General features: G+C 36.0%; 1 pseudogene; it reads right to left on the bottom strand.

The window, feature by feature from the left end:
• Window positions 1-10,265: 10,265 nt before the first annotated feature.
• Window positions 10,266-11,575, bottom strand: LOC104866262 (annotated as a pseudogene).
• Window positions 11,576-12,712: the final 1,137 nt, after the last annotated feature.

Below are 12,712 nucleotides of genomic sequence, written 5' to 3'. Positions count from 1 at the left end.
TCTGAAATGAACAGATATTTCTCAGACAAAGAAGCAGAAGCAGCAAATAAATATATGAAAAAATGTTCAACATCACTGGTCATTCGAGAGATGCAGATGAAAACAACACTGGGATTCCACCTCACCCCATTAAGAATGGCTGCTATCAAGAAATCAACAAATAACAAAAGTTGGCAGGGCTGTGAGAAGATAGGAACCCTTCTTTATTGTTGGTGGAAGTGTAGACTGTTGCAACCACTGCAGAAATCAATACCTCAAACAACTAGGATTAAAAGTCTCATTTGACCCATCTATTCCTCTGCTGGATATCTTCACAAAAGAATTGAAAGAATCATAACACAGTGATATATGCTCACCCATGTTTATAGTGGCACAGTTTGTAATAGCTAAAACTTGGAAACAACCCATTTGCCCATCAACAGGAAACTGGATAAAAAAGATAATTTTTTTAATAAAATGGAGTGCTACCCAGCCATAAAGAATGAGAAACTAGAGATATTCATAGCTCAGTGGAATCACATTGTGACCATACACTTAAGTGAAATTAAGAGGTCAAATGTGTAAATATCAAATAGTTTCTCTGGTGTGAAAAACTAAAAGTATAAATAAGGATCAAAATGTATAATTAATGTTGTGCGATAGGAAGAAAAGGTCTAAAAGAGTAGGGGAAGTGGGAGGGGAAGGGGAAAGGTAAAATGGGAAAAGAAAACGTATGTAAAAAGGAAAAACATGGAAACCATATTTTTGTAAACAGGGAAAGGTGGAGGGGCTTGAAAGAAGGGCTTGGGAATGGGAAAAAACTAGGACCAGAGATAAGTCATATACAAGATCCCAGTGATTAATGTAACTGCACTGTATAGACCAATAAAATATACCAATAAACCTAATAAAGATTTTTAAAATCCCAGCTCACAATATAAGCAAAAAAATTGTAACTTTATTTTCTATAACAATTTATTTTTATACAGTCCCTTTCAACCAGGAGGAAAACAGAAAATTTGCATAATCCTGTGGTATCTAATGCTTGAGCTATGGGTTCATATATGCCCAAGGACAAGTGTCATTGTATCCTCAGGCATCACCTCACAGAGGCAACCCATAAATGTTGACTTTCCTTTCAGTTGGCTCCTTCATGGCAGAAGACTGCTATTTTCATGGTTCACTTGAATTTCTCTGCTGCTTTCATCTTTACCCTGAGTGTCTGGAATGGAATCAAATAAGAGAATCTTTTCTCTCTGTGGTCTACCATCATCTATACTGACTTCACTTCTCTACATCTCTCCCCTGTGGTGTGGAAAATCTTGAAGAGCTCTTGAGAACAAAGGTAGGTTTCTTCACCTGAAAATGAAGATTGAAGAGAGTGATTTGTGTATCTCACATGGAGAGAACCTAAAGATGAGGATGGAAGAAAAGAAAAATGGCCAGATTGGAATTTTCAGGTTATTTCTAAGACGAATCCATAAGTAAGGAGCTAATTTTTACATTTTTCATTCTGTTGCTTTACTTTTACTTCCCTGGTTCTACTTTTTTTTTTATGTGCTAAATAACTTCTTGTTAGTATTATTCAAAGGCCATTCTGACCCTACCTTGCATACATTTCTGTATTTATATCCCAGTTTATTCCAAGCCTTCCTTAGTGACATCATGCATACTGTTGTCCCTGTCACATCATCAATCTCTGTTTCACTCTCTTTATCATGTTCCATGTTTTCTCCTATGCTGTCACTCACATTTGTTCTGAATGGCAGCCTCTCTAGGTTCATTTATATTGTTTCTATTCAGGCTTGAATTTTTAGGTAGTTTTTACTTTTTAGTTCAAGAAGTTCCGTTATTTTCTAGGTCAATTTGATTTATATTTACAACATTGTGAAAAACTATATCAAATGTTCTCTCCCATTTTATCATTCAAAGGAGTCTTATCACATTTTCCTGAAACAGCAAGGACAACTCAAAGATATTGTTTTCATTTTTGGCTTTCTTTTCTCACAGGTAGTTTTGCATTACTAAATTTCAATTTGAATGGCTTGGGGCCTCACCTTTTAAAACCCATTGGAAATACAGATATTGAGTTATCTTCTTCCTGAAACAGGAGAAAAATTTTTAACTTTTTTTAGAAAGTAAAGTTTTGTATTGTATCAGAAATATTTCCATTTCTCATGACATAACATTTCCCCATGAAGGCTTATTTAAGTAACATATATATTTGTATAAAGATAATATAAATATATGCTTACATATGCGCAGAATTTTATTAGTAAGATATTTTCACTGATTTAAATGCAACAATTAAGCAAATTAAAGAATGAAAGGTTTATTTTGGCTCACAATTTTGGAGGGTTTGGACCATGATCACTTGGCTCAATTGCTTTTATGTTTGCAGTGAGGGTGACATATCATGACAAATCGGGACTATAATATTAAGTAAAATAAGCCAGAAAAGCTTAATTGCGTGGATTATCTTACACAAGAAACTCAGAATATAAATAAAGATCAATAAAATAAAATGTAGATAATAGGAAATAGGGGGATATTTTTCAAGTGGGAAAGATTTGAGAAAGAGAGATGGAGGAAAGGAAAAAGGAGAAGAGGGGAAGGAGTTGAAAAAAACTGAGATGTTATGTACATGTATCAACTCCTCCAAACAAATAAAATCATTATACTTATAAAATGCACTTATAAAAAATAAACAATAATAATAATAATAATAATGTCAAAATGGTATGGTGTAACAAGGCTGCTCACTCATGACAACCAGGAATCAGAGAGAAAGGGAAATAGTCAAAGTGGAGGGAGCCAGGAATCATACATACCTTTCAACTATACACCTCCAGTGACTCCCTAGTCCCACTACCTTATCAACTCCTAATAAGCCTGCTAAGCTAAGATCCATCAGAGTCCTCATGAGCCATTTAGTTTCTCATAAGGAGGCTTTGCGTAGATGTTTTAGTTTCCAAGTATAACAAAGATACAGCATTTGTGAGTTTTTATTTTATGTTATTTTAAAGAAAGAAATTGAATGAAATAAGTCAAGTATATTAAAAATGTTGTGAGCTTAACAAATAGTTTCTCTGGTGTGAAAAATTAAAAGTGTAAATAAGGATCAAAATGTAAATTAATGTTGTGCAATAGGAAGAAAAGGTCTAAAAGAGTAGGGGAAGTGGGAGGGATAGGAGAAAGGTAAAATGGGAAAAGATAAGGTATATGAAAGGAAAAACACGAAAACCATGCTTTTGTAAACAGGGAAAGGTGGAGGGGCTAAAGGGAGGGCTGGAAAATGGGAAAAAATAAGGACCAAGATAAGTCATGTAGGAGGGCAGGGACAAGGGGAAAAAATGAGAACCAAGACCTGTCATGTAAAGGTACAAGATCCCAATAATGAATGTAACTGTACTGTATACCTAAAATGTACCAATAAACTCAATTAAAAAATTTAAAAATGAAAAAAAAGATAAGTCATATAAAGGTACAAGATCCCAGTCATGAATGTAACTGTACTGTATATTTAAAAAGTACCAATAAACTCAATAAGATAAAAAAATAAATAAAATAAAAATAAAAATGTTGTGACCCATATTCTGCATAATAAAATGAGACAATAATATTTTACTTCCTCAAGCCAGCACAATACACTTCCTCAAGCTATGTCCTTAAGCACCCAAAAACGCATGGTGGTCTCCTACTCTGACACTCAATTCAATTATATGGTCCTCACAGGGTGGGTTGCATTGCTTTGCTGTTACCAGGCCAAAGGTAAACAAATATCTAATTTCTGCTTAAGTTTAGAAACTATCATAAGTATTTTTAAACTCAAGATAAAAGAGACAAACAGAACAGGTTGTTGCTTCAAATATACTGACTTTATACTGGCTTTTTGTAACATTTGATACAAAACTCCTGCCACATAAAGGAGTGGTAAAAGAGAAAGAAAAATAATCCTTGAGTTCACTGTAACTTTGAAACAAAAATGAAGTCTGAAAACGCACCTGAGTTGATAACTATCTTCCAAATTTTTACTGTTTTGTGAGACTGTATGGTTTGTGTAATCGTCACAAAATGGAAGACACATACAAACACATGGATTGAGATTTTATTTTTACTGTGTTAAAATTAATTTATTGGTACATTTTAGGTATTGAATATAATGACATTTATCATGGGAAATTGGTACCTTTATGTATCCTCGTTATTTATTCCCACTCTCCTGCTCTCCCTTCAACCCCTCCACTCAACCCTATCTACAAAGACTTTGTTCCCATTTTTCTTTTGCTCATGTTAATTCCATTCCCACCTTTCTTTTCTCCTACCCCTCCCATTTCTCCTCCCCCTTTGCACCCGTTCCTCTTATTTTACATTATCTATTATACCTTTTAGTGTTTATGTACACTTTCAGTTTTGCACACTAGAAACTATTCAGTATTTACACATAGGCGTCCTATTTATTTCACTTAAGAGTATCGTCTCAATGGACATCCATTTAGCTATAAATGTCTCTTATTTCTTTCTCTTTATGGCTGAGGAATACTCCATTTTACTTTTTTCAAAAAATACATTTTCGTTAGCCAGTCTCAAACTGACAGATAATCAGGTAGTCTCCAAGTTTTAGCTATTACAAACTGTGCTGCTATGAACATGGGTACACATATGTCATTGTGGTATGATTCTTTTTAATTCTTTTAGAAAGATAGCTGGTATGGGAATAATTAGGCAAAATGGGTCCTCTAATCCTAGTTCTCTGAAGTATCTCCACATTCATTCCAACAGTGGCTGCACCACTCCACCAAAAGTGGAGAAGTGTTCCTTTTCTCAACAGCACCACTGAAATTTATTCCTGGCTGAGTTCTGGACAGCAGCCATTCTTTCTAGGGTGAGGTAGAATCTCAAGATTGTTTTCATTCACATCTCTGAATGATCAGTGATGCTGAATAGTTTTTATATGTTTATTTGCTATTACTACTTCTTTGTCTGAGAAATGTATGTTCATTTCAAATGCCCATTTTTGGACTGGGTCTTTAAATTTGGGAGGTCTGATTTTTTTTAAGTTCTTTATATTCTAGATAGTAGATCTTTGTCTGAGGAAGAGCTGGTGAAAAGTCTTTCCCACACTGTGGGCTGTCTTTTCACACTACTGGTTGCTTGTCTGGCTGTGCAGAAGCATTTTAATAAGAAGACATCCCACTTATTATTTGTGTTAGTTCAAGGGCAACTGAGGTTTTGTTCATAAAATCTTTTTCTACACCAATGTCTTCAAGTTTTACCTAACCTCTCTTCAGCCAACTTAGTGTTTCTATTTTAATATTTATATCTTTGATCCATTCTGATTTTACTTTAGTGCATGGTGAGAGATGTAGGTCTAATTTTAACCTTTGGCAAGTTGAAACCCAATTTTTCCAGCACCATTTTGTAAAGAGGCTATTTTTTCTCCAGTGAGGATGTTTAACTCCTTTGTTGAAGATGAGATGTCTAATTGTCTGGACTTTTTCTGCATCTTCTAATGTGTTCCACTGGCCTTCAGATCTTTTTCTTGGCTAGTGCCATGTTGTTTTTATCACAGCAGCTCTGTAGTATACTTTGAAGTTGGAGATTGTGAAACTCCCTCCTTTGTCTTTATTGTCTAGAATTGCTTTTGCTATTCTAGGTCTCTTCTTCTTTCAAATGAATTTTTGGATCATTTTCTCAAGGTCTGTTAAGTATGCTGCTGGGATTTCAATTGGGATTGCATTGAATCTATATAGCAGTTTGAGAAGTATGGCTATTTTCACTATATTGATTTTTCCTACCCAGGAGCAAGGGATGTCTTTCCATTTTCTGATATCCTCCTTCATCTCTTTTTTCAAAGAGGTGCAGTTTTCAGACTAAAGGTATTTGATTTCTTACATTAGGCGGATTCCTAGGTATTTTCATTTTTTTTGGGGGGGGATGCTATTGTGAAAGAAAATGTTTATCCTACTTCTCTCTGAGTCTTTTCTATGTACAGAAAGCTACTGATTTTTTTTTTATTGAGTTTATTGGTACATTTAGGGATACAGTACAGTTACATTGTATTGACCCTGTATCCAAATACGTTGCTGAATTTGGTTAAGTCTAAAAGACTTCTGTTGGAGTTCTTTGGGTCTTCTTTTTTTGTTTTTTCTCATTGAGTTTATTGGTACATTTTAGGAATACAGTACAATTACATTCACTATTGGCATCGTGTGCCTTTACATGACAGGTGGTGCTGGTTCTCATTTTTTCCCCTTGTCCCTGTCCTCCCTTTACACCCTCCTCCCTCCCTATTTACTAACATTTTATTTCCATTGTTTCATTTGCGCATGGTTTTTTCTTTTCCTTATTACATTTTCCCTACCCTTCCCATTTTCCCTACACTTTTAGCCCTTTTCTTCCTATTTCGCATTGTCAATTATCTCACTAGGATCTTATGTACTATTATAGTTTATTCACACCAGAGAAACTCTTCAGTATTTACACGTGTGACTTATTTATTTCATTTAGGAGTATATCCTCAATATGTATCCATTTTCCTATGAATAAATCTAATTTATTATTCTTTATGGCTCAGTAGTATTCCACTTTATAGAAAACCACCCCTTTTTTATCTAGTCTCCAACTGATGGGCAAATGGGCTCTTTCCAAGTTTTAGTTATTACAAACTGTGCTGCTATAAACATAGTTGGACAAATATCATTGTGATATGATTCTTTTAATTCTTTTGGAAAGATACCCAGCAGAGGGATGGCTGGGTCAAATGGAACCTCTACTCCCAACAATTTCAGATATCTCTATATTGATTTGCATAGTGGTTGCACCAGTCTGCGCACTCCCACCAACAATGGAGAAGGGTTCCTTTCTCCCCACAACCCACCAACATTTGTTATTGTTTGATTTCTTGATAGCAGCCATTCTTGGTGGGGTGAGGTGGAATCTCAGTATTGTTTTCATCTGCATCTCTCAAATGACAAGTGATGTGGAACATTTTTTCATGTATTTACTTGCTTGCTCTGGCTGAGGGATGTGCACACTTGGGATGGTATCTGGGCATGCCACTGGCTAGAGCCTGCCCTCCTACTTAGGTGTTGGAGGTCTGGGGTCTGAGACTCCAAGTTGCTGGTGTCTGAACAGGCTTCTGGCTGGGGTCTGTAGGCATTTACCAATGGTATCTTGGCAGGTCTCTGGATGTTGCTTGTGTGCCTCTTCAGCTCTTTTCCAGGCTGGTCTTTGGCTGGGGCCTCTGTGATCAAGCTGCTGGGGTTTTGGTGGAGCCCTGTTTGGGACCTGCCCACACCCGTGCCACTCTTCTCCACACTGGCTTCTTACTAGGATTTGTGTGCACTTACTAATGGAATCTGGGCAGGCCCCTTGCTATTGCTTGTGCATTTGTGCAGCTCTATTTCAGGCAGGCTTTTTTGCTGTGGCCTGTGGGCCCAAACAGCTGAGGTCATGGTGGTGCCCTGGCTGGGAGCTTCCCAAGCGTGCACTGCTCTGGTCCACTGATGCTTTCACTTTAATAAAAAGAAAAACATACACTATATATATATATATATACACACACACACACACACACACATACAGACACACAGACACACACACAGACTTGTGGAAAAGCCACTCTCCTTGGATCTTTGTCATGAACAAACATAAGCACCATGTGAAACTTCCAAACATAATCTGTGCCTTCATTTATGACACTTCCATTAACACAATCAATCCTCTTTTAGCTATTGTCAGTGTTGAGAGGCCACTTCCTGTGATGTTTTGTCTAAACAGTCAAATTGGATAATGTTGAATCTCTTAAACATGTAGCTATGATTTCTTATTCTATTGTCAAAAAGGAATTTATAGTATCTGTTACTACATAGGAAACATATCTATGCGGTAATTTTATAGGTATGCGAGTTACCAAAAATTAGAAGGTATTTTATTTTATAGAAATATGGTTGAGATCTGAGTAGTTTTACTTTTTTTCGTTTTTAGGTGTTATAGTTAACCATGTTGCTTATACTAACACACAATTCAAAAACACATCTAAATTGGAAATTATTAAGACTTCATATTTTCCAAGTTGAGGCTATTCATACTTTAATTCACCAGGTATATTTACCATTCTTAATTATATAATATATTTGACTCAAATAAAAAAGACTTTAAATTGGTAACTCACCCATACCTAACTCAGGTTTCTGCTTATTTCTAAGGACATTTGAAAATAAAAATAAAAATAGTATGTTGGCAGTATAACTATATAGTAGTTTCATTGTATTAAGTATTATACATAATCTACGATGATTAAAAGTACATGAGAGGATACGTGTCACTTCTAAGCAAAAGCTATGTCATTGCAAATTACTTAAGCATCCCAAGATTTTTTAATCCATAGGGGATTCCCAATCTCTGCCGACTACATATAACAAAGATTAAGGGGTGAAAGCATCTACCTTGCCCTTCTGTCATGTAAGACCACTGGAAGAAGATACCATCTGTGAAGTAGGATCCTCACCAGACATGGAGTTTGTTAGCACTTTGATCTTGGACTTCTGGTCCTCTAAAAGTGTCAGTATAAATTTCTTCTATAAAAAAAGCATGAAAAAAATGCCTCCGTATACCAATCTTATAAAGCACATTATTTTAACAGAGTTAGAGAGTGCATTTATATGTGGTTACATATAAATGTGTATTTATACAGTTTATGTATTTAATAACTGAACAATATAGAATTTATAAAGCTTTTTATTTTTCATGGCAATAGAAGCAATATTATTCTGTGTTATTATTGAAATAGTAAGGTAAGTATAACATTACATGCTCTCAAATTGTGAACAGTCTAACAGGAGAAACAGATATTGCTTTACAAATAAACAAATAAATCTAAGATTAGAGCAACAGTAGAAAATATGTAAATTGCAATAACTCATACAGTTTGTAGTGAAGGAGTAAGGGGCAAAATAGGTTATTCAAACAGGTTATATTTTAGCTAGATGATATAAAATGCGACTGGATTTTTCTACATAAACATCATGCACTGAACTGCATATACCAATAATGATATGCTAAAATCTTCAACCTTGCTATGTCAATATGTGACCTTATTTAGAGATAAGGCCATTATAAAGTTAATGAAGTTAAGAGTGGTTTACAAGACACTTAGAAAAGAACTATTGCCACTACTGTTTAAACTTTTCAATGAAACTGAAGGGAAATCAATTCTGTCAATTTCATGCCTAGAAGCAAGAATCACCTTGATGCCTAAAGAAAAGAAAGACCCAACCAAAAAAGAGAACTTAGTCCAAGCTCACTAATGAACACAGTTGCAAAAATCCTCAATAAGATACTGGCAAAAAAAAAAAATGCAGGAAATCATCAAGAAGATCATACAACCTGACCAAGTGGCATTCATTCCAGGAATGCAGAGATGGTTCAACATAATGCAAATCAATTAATGTAACATGCTATATTAATAGAGCCAAGGGCAAAAAACAAGTGATCATCTAAATAGATGATGAAAAAGCTATCAACAAAATCCAACATGCATTCATGATAAAAATCCTACATAAGATTGGAATAAAAGGTCTCTATGTCAACCGATAAAAGTCATCCATGAAAAACGAACAGCCAATATCATACTAGATGGTCAAAAACTGAAATCCTTCACACTAAAATCAAGAACAAGACAAGGATGTCCACTATCACCACTCCTGTTCAACAAAGATTTGGAAACATTAGCCCCAGGAATTAGGCGAGAAAGAAATAAGTATCATTTTCTTTTTTCATTAAGTTTATTGGTACATTTTAGGTATACAATATGAAGACAATTTATCATTGGAAACTTGTACCTTCATATGATGTGCACTGGTTCTTATATTTTCCCCATTCCTCTGTCCTCCTTTCAACCTGTCTACCCCTCCCAATTTACAATGACATAGTTTCCATTTTTTTCCTTTTCCTGAATTTCATTTTTATATTTAAACTCTCTTTTATCTATAAAAATTTAAATATAATATAATATAAATAGAAAATATAAATTTAAATAGAATGTTACATAACAGAATACTACACATTGTTGTCTGTATAGATCATAGAAAAAATAAAAACCAGGATGATGAGTGGGCGCTGGTGATGAAAATTTTAGGATCAAAACTTGCTCAACAATGAAGTCTGGAGGACATTATGGTTTATTGAACATGGCCCACCCTTATTATTAATTATTTTGTCAATGTTTGGATCCAAAACATCAGTATTTTCTTCTGCCTCTGCTTGCTTTGGTCCTTGTCTGACTAACTGGCTGGATGGTAATTTGCTTTTACAAGTCTACAAAAGAAGTCTACAAAGAAATCTGTAGCTTATGAAATGGAAACAAAAGACTTAATGGGAGATTCAAGTTGAGATGTATGAGGGAGCTCTGCATTGCTCTGTTCCAGCCTGCCTCTTCCTCTGAGGGCAACCTGAAAGTTCCTATTTCTGAAGATTGATCTTTATCTCTGCATCTATAGTCTTGTGCTCAGACTACTCCAAGAGACTGAGGAGTTGGTGTTCACAGTGGCCTTTTTCCTTTGGGTTCTTTGGTCACTTTCTTTTCACAATTGGACATGCTTTACCACTCCCTTCAGGCCCATCTCCTTGGTCCCCTTGTAAGCTAGAGACAGGAGTCAACATGACATTGATACTCTCCAAATGGGACCAGGGATTAACACAGATAACATTTCTCAACTTTGTCAATGTCTAGGAAAGTCTGTGAGCTGTCCCTCTGTCACACTTCCTCTTGGCCTCTCTTTGTCTCCAAGTCCACATGGCATCTTGCTCCATTAGACCATTGCAGTACATAGCATGTCACTCAATCTTTCTGGCTGGGAAGCCTTGGACACACAATGGGCACATTCATACTGGATCAGAGAAGGAGGGCTAGGTAACACTGTTTCCACAAATCCCTTTTTAAAAGAGCTGCCTCTGAGCCATTTTTAGGCTCAGATAAACCTCCAATTGACAGATAATGACCTTGGCATACTCGTTAGGGTCTACTCCAGCAGAGCAGAATGGTATACCCTAGAAATAGTGCACAGTGTCTCTAATGTCCTGAGGACCTTTCAAATATGCTGGGATAGGCAGAGAGTACATAGATGTGCCCCTCCTGGGCAGCCTGGAAAATAGCACAACCCCTCCCAGTACTTTCTTGTGGCTTCCCACACAGTGTGTGCTCAGCCAAGTGACCAGTACATCTGTAAAAACATTCAATGTTCTCATTCTCAGACACTGGCTGGTTTGACCGGTCCCAGCTTCCTTAGCTGCCAGCTCCTCTTCAGTGTTTTCAGTGTGGTCCCAAGGACCCTCTTTCCTCAGCCTCACTTCCCTGACTGATATGTGAGCCTTTAAACAGTGATGGAGGTACCAGCTTCCATATGCCTTCAGTGGTACCAGTCTGTAGTGTTCTCTTGGTGGGACTGCGAAGATGGTCCAATGGCCAGAGGTTGAGTTCTGGTAGCAGAGCATCAAAAGGCCAGCAACTATTCAGGATTTCACTAATGGCTTTCCTCAAGAGCTCTTCTTCCTCTTCTTGGCTGTTCATACCCTTAGCTTCCTGCTCACTCATTTTTTACTCTTCTGTATACTGAACCTTATTGTACACGGTTCTGGAGGATAGTCTAGGGCAAGGCATCAACACATTAGGTGTTTGGTGAGGTATTTTCTGTGATGGCATCTTCTGTGGCCTTGTGTGGTAGAATGAAAGAAGACCCTCGTAAGCCTCTTTTGAATAGATGCTAATACCTCCTAAAGTCCCTAATTCTTAATGCTACCCCAGTGAGTATAGGTTTTTAACATGCCTTTAAAAGGGAAAATATTTAGATTGTACTTGTTCCTTAAAAACTTTTATATTATTTTTATAACAATACATCTGTTTTCTACCTTTCAGTATTGTGTGGAACTCTTTATCACTTGGTGTCCTCATGGTAAAGAAAGAAAATAAACATGAAAATCACTTCTTTGCTGTAACATCAAGAATGGATTTGAGGAGAATGAAACTGGTTGAGTAAGTTATCACAGTTATTTGTAGATAGGGTGTGGAGATATAATATCTGCCTGTAATGTGGATAGAAAGTACATTTCAAAGATATTTAGGAATTAAATCTACAGAAAATTATGACTGACAAGTTATGATGAATGAAGAAAAGACTATAAATATGAAGAGCAATGTTATGTCTAAAAAAAGATAAACAGTGCCAGGGTGGTGGCACATGCCTGTAATCCCAGCACTCGGGAGGCTGAGTCAGGAGGATCACTGTGAGTGCAAGACCAGCCTGGGCTACATAGTGAGTTCAGGTCACTCTCAATTACATAGTGATACCCTGTCTCAAAAGAAAAAGAAAAAGAAAAAAAGATGAACAGTGATTTTTAATATTAATAAATTTGGGAAATTATAAAAATATTAGTATTTATAGTCTCAATCAGAAAACTTTTTAAAATTTTTCTAGAGCCAGGTTATTGCTAGAAAATGAATGTTTAAGAATTAGTAACTCTTGTCTTGGAAAAACTTATAATTTATTATATTCAAAGAGAATTTAAGTGTTTTGACTACCAGTGAATTAAAAACCAACAAAATATATGACACTAATGGGAAGTACTATACAGTATTCTCCAGTATCATTAATATGGTGTAAAGTAGGAAGGCACAGTGATAAATTAGGGTGGATGCTTCCAAAGGGTAGCCTGGATAAGCTTTTGAAAGAAC

This window comes from Fukomys damarensis, unplaced genomic scaffold (assembly GCF_012274545.1).
Source record: "Fukomys damarensis isolate Sample0158 unplaced genomic scaffold, DMR_v1.0_HiC HiC_scaffold_24, whole genome shotgun sequence".
Classification (NCBI taxonomy): domain Eukaryota; kingdom Metazoa; phylum Chordata; class Mammalia; order Rodentia; family Bathyergidae; genus Fukomys; species Fukomys damarensis.
This window is presented reverse-complemented; position numbering and strand designations above follow the sequence as displayed.